Below are 8,734 nucleotides of genomic sequence, written 5' to 3' on the forward strand. Positions count from 1 at the left end.
CCCTCTTCTGTAGCCATATGGCTGAGGGTATAATTAATTGTACTTAAAGGAAGCATGCCTTCTTATAAAGTACCTTTTTTTCTAAAAACAAAACGTCTCATTTTTATTAAATACATTTCCACTTCCAAAAATATGTTACTTTTTATTTGTGTCAGATAAAATCACAAAATTCCCTAAAGTAACCAATTTCCTAATCCATCCACTAGTTCAACGAATTACTAAAAATCCAACCTTTTTTTTCTCTGTGATTCCTATTATTATTTTTTTTTTGTCCATCAGAGTTCAATTTCATATCATTTATCACATTTATTTCATAATTTTTCATTTAAACCTTAACTGACATTTTGACAGAATTTCGTTAGCAAAAGGAATTACAATAAAAAAAATTGTGCAAAGAAGAAAAATAGATACTAATTTTTCCTGTTTTGTGATTTGCCGGCTGATTCGACTGGGCTGCTGCATCGTTAGCTGGATATTGATCAAATATTTGAACAATCATCAGATCACACAAAAACATGAAAAATGCATTTCAAATTGACGTTTGTGCAACTGTGCCTCTCCTGCTACTTCATTAGCTGGAAAAGAGTGAATGTGGGGAAAAAGTTAGGTAAACAAACATGGGAGATACATATATGGGATAATCCCGGTACGTATATATCGAAGTTATGATTTTTTCAACATCGGTAGCTTTAAGAAGTATAAAGGGATAATAGGCTTTTTAAATATTTTCCCAGCGATTTTAAATTCATAAATATTTACACATTTGTAAAAAACTTTTTTTTACAAGACATGATCTCAATCTTAGATCTGTGAAAAATCAATATATTTATAAAAAAATAAAGGATAAAAATCGAAGAAAAGATGTAAGGAAAATATTTCTAAAAGATATAATGAAATGTTTATAGAACAGGAATTCACGCCTGTGATTGTATATTTAAAAATAAAGAACGTAATTTTTTGACGAAAACTTCGCACCTTCCTTGAATGTCTCATACACAAATTTCCATTACAGGAAAAAAAACTAGGAGCATGTGTTTACCTACATTTCCACTTCTTACAGCCGCATGTAAATATGTAATTTATTAAATCTTTCTTCAATAAATTACCAATGCAATTTGTTAGCACACGATTTTGGGCATGATTTTGAGTGTGGAAATGTGAAAATATCCAATGGTTGTATGGATGTGTTTACAAATCGTTAGTGATTTCTAGGTAGGCATATGTGATTATTTAAAATATCATTTGATTCGTTTGTGCCAAAGAGGGTAGGGGGATTTTTCATTCATTGATTTGGAAAGGGAATGTGATTGAGATTGGATTTAAAAAAATAAGTGAATAGCGAAATGAAATTAAATTTGGGGCAAGATAGCAATTTCAGTCAGGGAATGTCTTAAGTGCATATGGCGGTAGTATTGATTGGCTCTGAGGTTAAAAGGTAGAGATTACAGGTCATCTACTGTAGAGTAGATGGGGTCAGTAGGCATCTACTGTAGAGTAGATGAGCTCAGAGGCCATCTACTGTAGAGTAGATGAGCTCAGAGGCCATCTACTGTAGAGTAGATGAGCTCAGAGGCCATCTACTGTAAAGTAGATGAGCTCAGAGGCCATCTACTGTAGAGTAGATGAGATCAGAGGACATCTACTGTAGAGTAGATGAGCTCAGAGGCCATCTACTGTAGAGTAGATGAGCTCAGAGGCCATCTACTGTAGAGTAGATGAGCTCAGAGGCCGTCTACTGTAGAGTAGATGGGGTCAGTAGGCATCTACTGTAGAGTAGATGAGCTCAGAGGCCATCTACTGTAGAGTAGATGAACTCAGAGGCCATCTGCTGTAGAGTAGATGAACTCAGAGGCCATGTACTGTAGAGTAGATGATCTCAGAGGCCATCTATCGTAGAGTAGATGATCTCAGAGACCATCTATCGTAGAGTAGATGAGCTCAGAGACCATCTATTGTAGAGTAGATGAGCTCAGAGGCCATCTATCGTAGAGTAGATGAAAGCTAAAATGTCGGAAACAGAATCAAATTTTAGAATAAGTCTAGATTTGTTCGAATTGGTCACCTTTGGCGCGAATTATGGCCTTCAAACGGACAATGAAACCGTCACACGCTGCCCGAATGTTGCTCTGCCGAATTTCGGCCCATTCCCTGGATAGCGTTAGCTTGTGGTGATCGACACTTTGGTATTTTTTAGTGTCAACCTTGTTTTTCCAAAATATTCCAGACACAATAGTTCAACGGATTGATATCCGGAGATTTTGGTGGTCATTGTGCGCTGGAAATGAAGCCAAGAACCTCATTTTGTAACCATTCTTGGGTAGCGCGTGCTGAGTGCGATGGTGCTGAGCCCTGTTGGAATGTCCAAGGTCTGCGGCCAAAATGTTTGCGTGCCCAAGGCTTTAATACACCCTCCAGAATATTTCCGCAGTAATATTCGGCATTTATTCTGATGCCACGGTCGATTAATAAGAGCGCGAGCGGAAGGCGACCATCGGCTGCTTAGGCGGCCCACACTATCATCATGGCCGGCGCTTGAGTTCTGTTGGCCAACCGAAGTGCACTGAAAATGTGCACTTTCTGCTGACCTCTTTGGCAAGCGCCGATCATTTTGTTTGTTTGCAAACTGCTGGACAACGAATGTTTTCTCATCGGAGAGAACCGAATTCGGTAGTTCAACACTTTCGGCCGAGCGAAGCAACTCTTTATCTCTTTTATGTCTATTTTCTTTCTGTTGCCCTGTAAGTTCTTGAAATTTTTGGAATTTCAATAGCTGTACACCGAACTCATTTCTCAATATTTGCCGAATGGAATCTTGCCATATGTTCAGCTCACGCCATATGTTCGGCCACTGCGACGCGGGTTTTGATCAAATCGCTTTTCGAATCATTTCTGCTGAAGTTGCTGTTTGCTTCCGTCCACTTCCTTGACGTCGGGCTACGCTACCAGTATCACGGTAACGAGCGATGGTACGAGACACAAAAGATTTATTCACATTTAAATGCTGGAGTGCTCTAACGATGGCCATTTGTGGTTTTCCAGCCAAATATAAAGAGTTCACATTATCACGCTAGAATTCCATCACGAATAACTTTTTTTCCGTAAAATTCTCATCAAAATGCTTTTGTACGCTTGTAAACAATATAATGAGCTGTCACAGGAATAATTTTTAAAGCTGTCGGACGAGTGGCTTAGAAATGACAGCAGCCTGAAGTTGGTTGCAGTTTTTTCATCACACCCTTCATAAGCTATAATAGAGTATTTTTAGGAATATTCTTAAACTAACTATCAGAACTGATATCGCTGATTACAAAAAGTTCTTAAAAATACACAAAAAATGGATTTCGATAATTATCCGACCAAAAAAAAAAATTGAAATTTCATAAATTCAGCTGTTGATTTTTTTTAATATTTTAGCTCTGCTGTTGCTCCAAGATTTTTTCAAATAATTGTTTTATATTTCTCACGTTTCAATATAATTCATATCTGGTATCTAATTTTCCAATAAAATATCTGATAAATTTAATATTTTTATTGCTTCCGATCAAATGTCGTTATAGCAACATTTATTGCAAAAATGCGTGCGGGGTCTCCGACTTAAATACCGACAAAAAACCCATAGTAGAGAATTGTGTAACCCGGAATCGCTAAGTAATCATAACACAAATTTATTAACATCTGTTAAATATAGTAAAAAAGCAAGCAATTATCATCGACAATGTAATAAATCCAGTTAAAGCAACAACAAAAAAAACTCAATTCAACCATTCGCCAATTCAATGGAATAATCGCTGAGCGAGCGTTCATATATCTTCTATCTGGGTGATAGGCACGCATATTGCATTTGTGTCTGTCCGACGTGCCGGATTGTCCATCCATTTACAGTTGCTTGCCGGTACTGCCTATTTTGCACACATACATATGAACAAAAAAAAAACTGCTAAATTCATTCATTCCTCAAAACCACTTTTTTGTCGGGCTGTTGTGCGAGTACGTATGTTTGGGGCATTGTAGTTTTTCTTCCATTCATTAATAATCCGATAAATGTGGCTTTTATGCGAACAAAACACGCGGCCGCCTTAAATGCCACCAATAACAACAACAGCACACGCAAAAGTTGTACAAAAACACAAACTCACACACACACGCCTTTTCATAAAATGTGCACAGATTGCACTAAACGTGCCGTGTATGTTTGTTTGTAAGTAGTTGTTATTCGGTGGTTGGTTGTTAGTTGGCCTGCAAATGGGACATTTACAAAATATGGCCCAAAAATTCATCTGGCGCACAAGTTATGTCTGCTGAGCCCACAAATATTCCCATTAGGAATTGCGTTGACAAAATTCCGTTCGTTAATTAAAATGTGCCCACATTTGAAACAGAAATGTCATTAACTATTAGGCATTTGGATAGGTTGGTGATAAGTAAATGGATCTATTTTTCCTCATAAGTTTTTAGCCGATTAATTTTTTTAAGACCAAGCTGAGTTGTCATGGTGGATTTTGAAGAATATTATATTTAGGACCTACTGAGCTCAAACTTTCGATTTTTTAGGAATATTTTTTTTAAGTACAAGAGAAGTTATATTCGAGGTATTTCAGGGGTATTATCTGAAGGAACTTCCAAGCAATAATCTCAAATGTTAGGTTGAATAAATTGTACTCAAATGTGTTTTAGGTCTGCAGGACTTTTCGTATTGATAATGGGATATATATGTTTAAGTTATGGTATAGCCCCACATTTAAGGACCTTAGGTTGTTATACCCTCCACCATACTATGGAGGGTTAACTTTGTCATTCCGTTTGTAAATCCTCGAAATACTCATGTCAGACCCAACAAGGTATATATATTCTTGATCAGCGTAAAATTCTAAGGCGATTTAGCGATGTCCGTCTGTCTGTATGCTGTATTCACGCTATATTTCGAACGAATTGAGATAGAAGATAGAAGAAGAAAATTTTGCACACATGTTTATTTTGCAAGTACGCATGTTATGTTCGTAAATGGGCCAAGTAGATCCACGTTTTCATATAGCCCCCATATAACGGTACCTCCAGATATTCGGTATTTTGATGATTTTAGCGACATTATTCAACGGAATTGTTTCAAATTTGGCATTTGAAGTTCGGTTTGGATACAACAGCCTACGACAGAAAATTGTTTGTGCAGGTCCACGTCTTCATATAGCCCCCATATAAGGGTACCTCCCAATATTTGATGATTTTAGCGTCATTATTCACCGGAGTAGTTTCAAATTACGTATTAAGAGTTCCTAATCGGAACTACAGGACTTCGTATAGGCTCCATATATCAGAATCACCCTATATTCGGTATTTTGACGATTTTAGGTACAATACACCGAAATTGTATGAGATGTCGCATTTGAAGTTCGTAATGGATGCTACAGCCTGTGACAGAAAATTATCTATGCAGGTCCAGGTCTTCATATAGCTCCGATATAACGGTACTTCCCTATATGCGGTATTTTGACGATTTTAGCTACATTATTCACCGTTTATTTCAAGTTTCGAATTTGAATATACTAATGGCTTATGAAAAACAAAGCCTATGTAGGCCATATAGACCCTTATATAACGGCTATATTCGGTATTTTCAAGATTTTAACAGCATTTTTAACAGATTTTATTTTTTGAAAATTTCCAAATTCGTTCCAAATGGTGGAGGGCCCAATTATAATTAGTTTTAGTCACGAATTGGCTGTAAATTGACATTAAACTGTCCATTTAGATAGAATATTCGGCATTTTGATGAATTCCTCAAAACTTTCATCGTAACTGTTTCAGGTTTGGTACTTGATGGGTGTTCCTTTCTATGACAGAGAATTGCCTATACAGGCCTAAGTCTTCATATAGCCCATGGTAGAATGAAGAAGGTAAAGTTATGATTTTTCAAAATTATGCATTTGACAATATCTCATTGTCTATATACACAAGTCAGTAGAAAATGCAGAGATGTACATTATTATTATTTGGAATGAATTTACCTTCATAATTTTACCATGGTATAGCCATATAACTGTACCTCCCGATATTCGATATTTTTACAACTTAAGTTACATTTTCTCCGGAATTATTTCAAATTCAGAATTTGGGTAAACAATATGACAGAATAGCGTCGATATAATTATACCTCCCTGTCATTTCTAAGGCACTCGTCCGACAGCTGTTAAAATTATTTCAGTGACAGCTCTTTGTATTGTTTACAAGCGTACAAAAGCATTTTGGTGAGAATTTTTTCAGAAACAAGTTATTCGTAATGGAATTCTAGCGTGATAGTGTGGTTTCTTTATATTTGGCTGGAGAACCACAAGTAACTATCGTAAGAGCACTCCAGCATTTAAATGTGAATAAGTCTTTTGTGTCTCGTACCATCGCTCGTTACCGCGATACGGGTAGCGTAGCCCCATTTCAAGGAAGTAGACGGAAGAAAACATCTACATCAGCAAAAATGGTTCGAAAAGTAAAGAAGCGACTTGATCGAAACCCGCGTCGCAGTGACCGAAAAATGGCTCGTGAGCTGAACATATCGCAATATTCCATTCGGCAAATTTTGAAAAATTAGCTGGGGGTTAAGCCATTGCAATTCCAAAAAGTGCAAGAACTTACACCGCAACCGAAAGAAAATAGACTCAAAAGAGCTAAAAAGTTGCTTCGGTTGGCCGAAAGTGTTAAACTGCCGAATTTGGTTTTCTCCGATGAGAAAACATTCGTTGTCCAGCTGTTTCTAAACAAACAAAATGACTTGCCAAAGATGTCAGCTGAAAATATGCAGCTTCGGTTGGCCAGCAGAACTCAAGCGTCGGCCATGGTGATGGTGTGGACCGCTATAAAAGCCGATGGTCGCTCTCCGCTCGTATTAGTCTACCGTGGCATCAGAATAAATTCCAAATATTATCGCGAATATATTCTGGAGGGTGTATTAAAGCCTTGGGCATGCAAACATTTTGGCCGCAGACCTTGGACATTCCAACAGGACTCAGCACCATCGAACTCAGCACGCGCCACCCAAGAATGGTTACAAAATGGGGTTCCTCGCTTCATTTCCAGGGTACAATGGTCACCAAAATCTCTGGATACCAATCCGTTGGACTTTTGTGTCTGGGGTATTTAGGACAGCAAGGTTGGCACTAAAAAATACCATCAATCACCTCAAGCAATCGCTTAGCCGGGAATATACCAAAATACCGCAGAGCAACATTCGACAGCGTTTTTGAATTATTTTGTTGAGGATCATCAAGGATAAGATGAACAAGGATATAATCGTGGATTTTTTTTTAATATTTTCGGCAGGTTCATCGAGGATATAATTGTTATTTTTTATTATTTATTTACAGCCTGTTCCACGATCTCGAAAGAAAATTTGTGCGAACGAAGGCTACTCACTCACTTTCGTATAAGAATGCGTTCCACTAACTTTCGTTCTTTCTTTCGCATAGCCTTACGTGATTCAGTGTTGCTAAATATTTTTTTGGAAAAATTAATCGCGAAATAAAGCAAAAAAAGCGTCAAATGTCTAATTTAAACGCGAAAAAGCAGCAGTGGCTCTGTCTCAACTGACATTTCAGTTGTAAACAAACAAATTGTAAATAAACAAACAAAATAAAATTTTTAGTGATTGTGTTCAAACTATTTGTGCTCTTAGAAAATAAAAAAAAGAATATTTCCGTAGCCCTATTTTTTATGGAGGAGGTTCGAAATGTGCCACGGAGGCATTTAAGAGATGCTTCGGATTTATTTGAAGTACCTAACAACCAGTAAGTATGATTGTATTTTTACATTTTTGAAATAATAAAAAATGATTTTTTCTAGGTTTGTGGCCAACTTTCGTGTGTCGAAGGAAGTTTTCGGGCTCTTTTGGATATGATGGAAGAGAAGTGGGTGCCCGGTTGCAGAACTACCCAAATCCGCCCCGATTTAAAACTTCTTCTGCTGCTTCTAAAAATTGGCATTCCTCTGGCGAACACAGGATTCTCCTCCATTTACTCAACTAGTGCCCGCTGCTGTGTAGTTGATGATTTTTTCGTGCTGGAATTGAGAAAATAAAAAAATATATATTTGTTGTTCACATATTAAATTGCATTTATTATTTTTACTTACATTTTTGTTTCCATTTTCAATCAAGCAATGTTTATGTTAAAACAATTTTCCTTAATTGTTATTATACGATAGCAAACACACAAGTGACTGATTTTGACATTTGTGTTCGCATGCGTACGAAAGAAAAAAGATAGTGGAACGCAAAATTACACTGAAATGCTTACGTTTTCGTTCGCTTTGATTTTCGTGCAAATTTTCGTTCTGATAGATTTTAGTGGAACGGAAATCAGCTGTTTGTCGTGTAAAAGTTGTGCGAACGTGTTCTTTCGATATCGTGGAACTGGCTGTTAGGGTCACAGGGGATATAATTGTAGTTTTTTTTTTATTTTTTTAATGGATGGATATTGTCCTTTTTTTAATATTTTCTTAAGCATTTTACTTTCGGTTAGCTAAGAATCACCGAGGACAACGTGGATTTTTTAAATATATCACCGAGGATATAAACGTGGTTTTTATTAAAAATATTACCGAGGATATAAACGTGAATTTTTTTTAAATATCACCGAGGATATAATTTTGGATTTTTAAAAATATCACCGAGGATATAATCGCAGTTTTTTTAAATATCGCCGAGGATATAAATGTGGATTTTTTTTTTAAATATTACCGAGGATATTAT

The 8,734-nt window shown here is 36.7% G+C and overlaps 1 long non-coding RNA gene across 1 annotated transcript; it reads left to right on the forward strand.

Annotated features, from left to right (window-relative positions):
• The first annotated feature begins 7,346 nt into the window (after positions 1–7,346).
• LOC131805878 (uncharacterized) lies at positions 7,347–8,114 on the forward strand. Its single transcript, XR_009343867.1, has 2 exons — positions 7,347–7,772; positions 7,828–8,114. It is a non-coding gene; the product is annotated as an uncharacterized LOC131805878 (long non-coding RNA).
• Positions 8,115–8,734: the final 620 nt, after the last annotated feature.

The sequence above is a fragment of the Musca domestica genome, unplaced genomic scaffold (genome assembly GCF_030504385.1).
Source record: "Musca domestica strain aabys unplaced genomic scaffold, Musca_domestica.polishedcontigs.V.1.1 63, whole genome shotgun sequence".
Classification (NCBI taxonomy): domain Eukaryota; kingdom Metazoa; phylum Arthropoda; class Insecta; order Diptera; family Muscidae; genus Musca; species Musca domestica.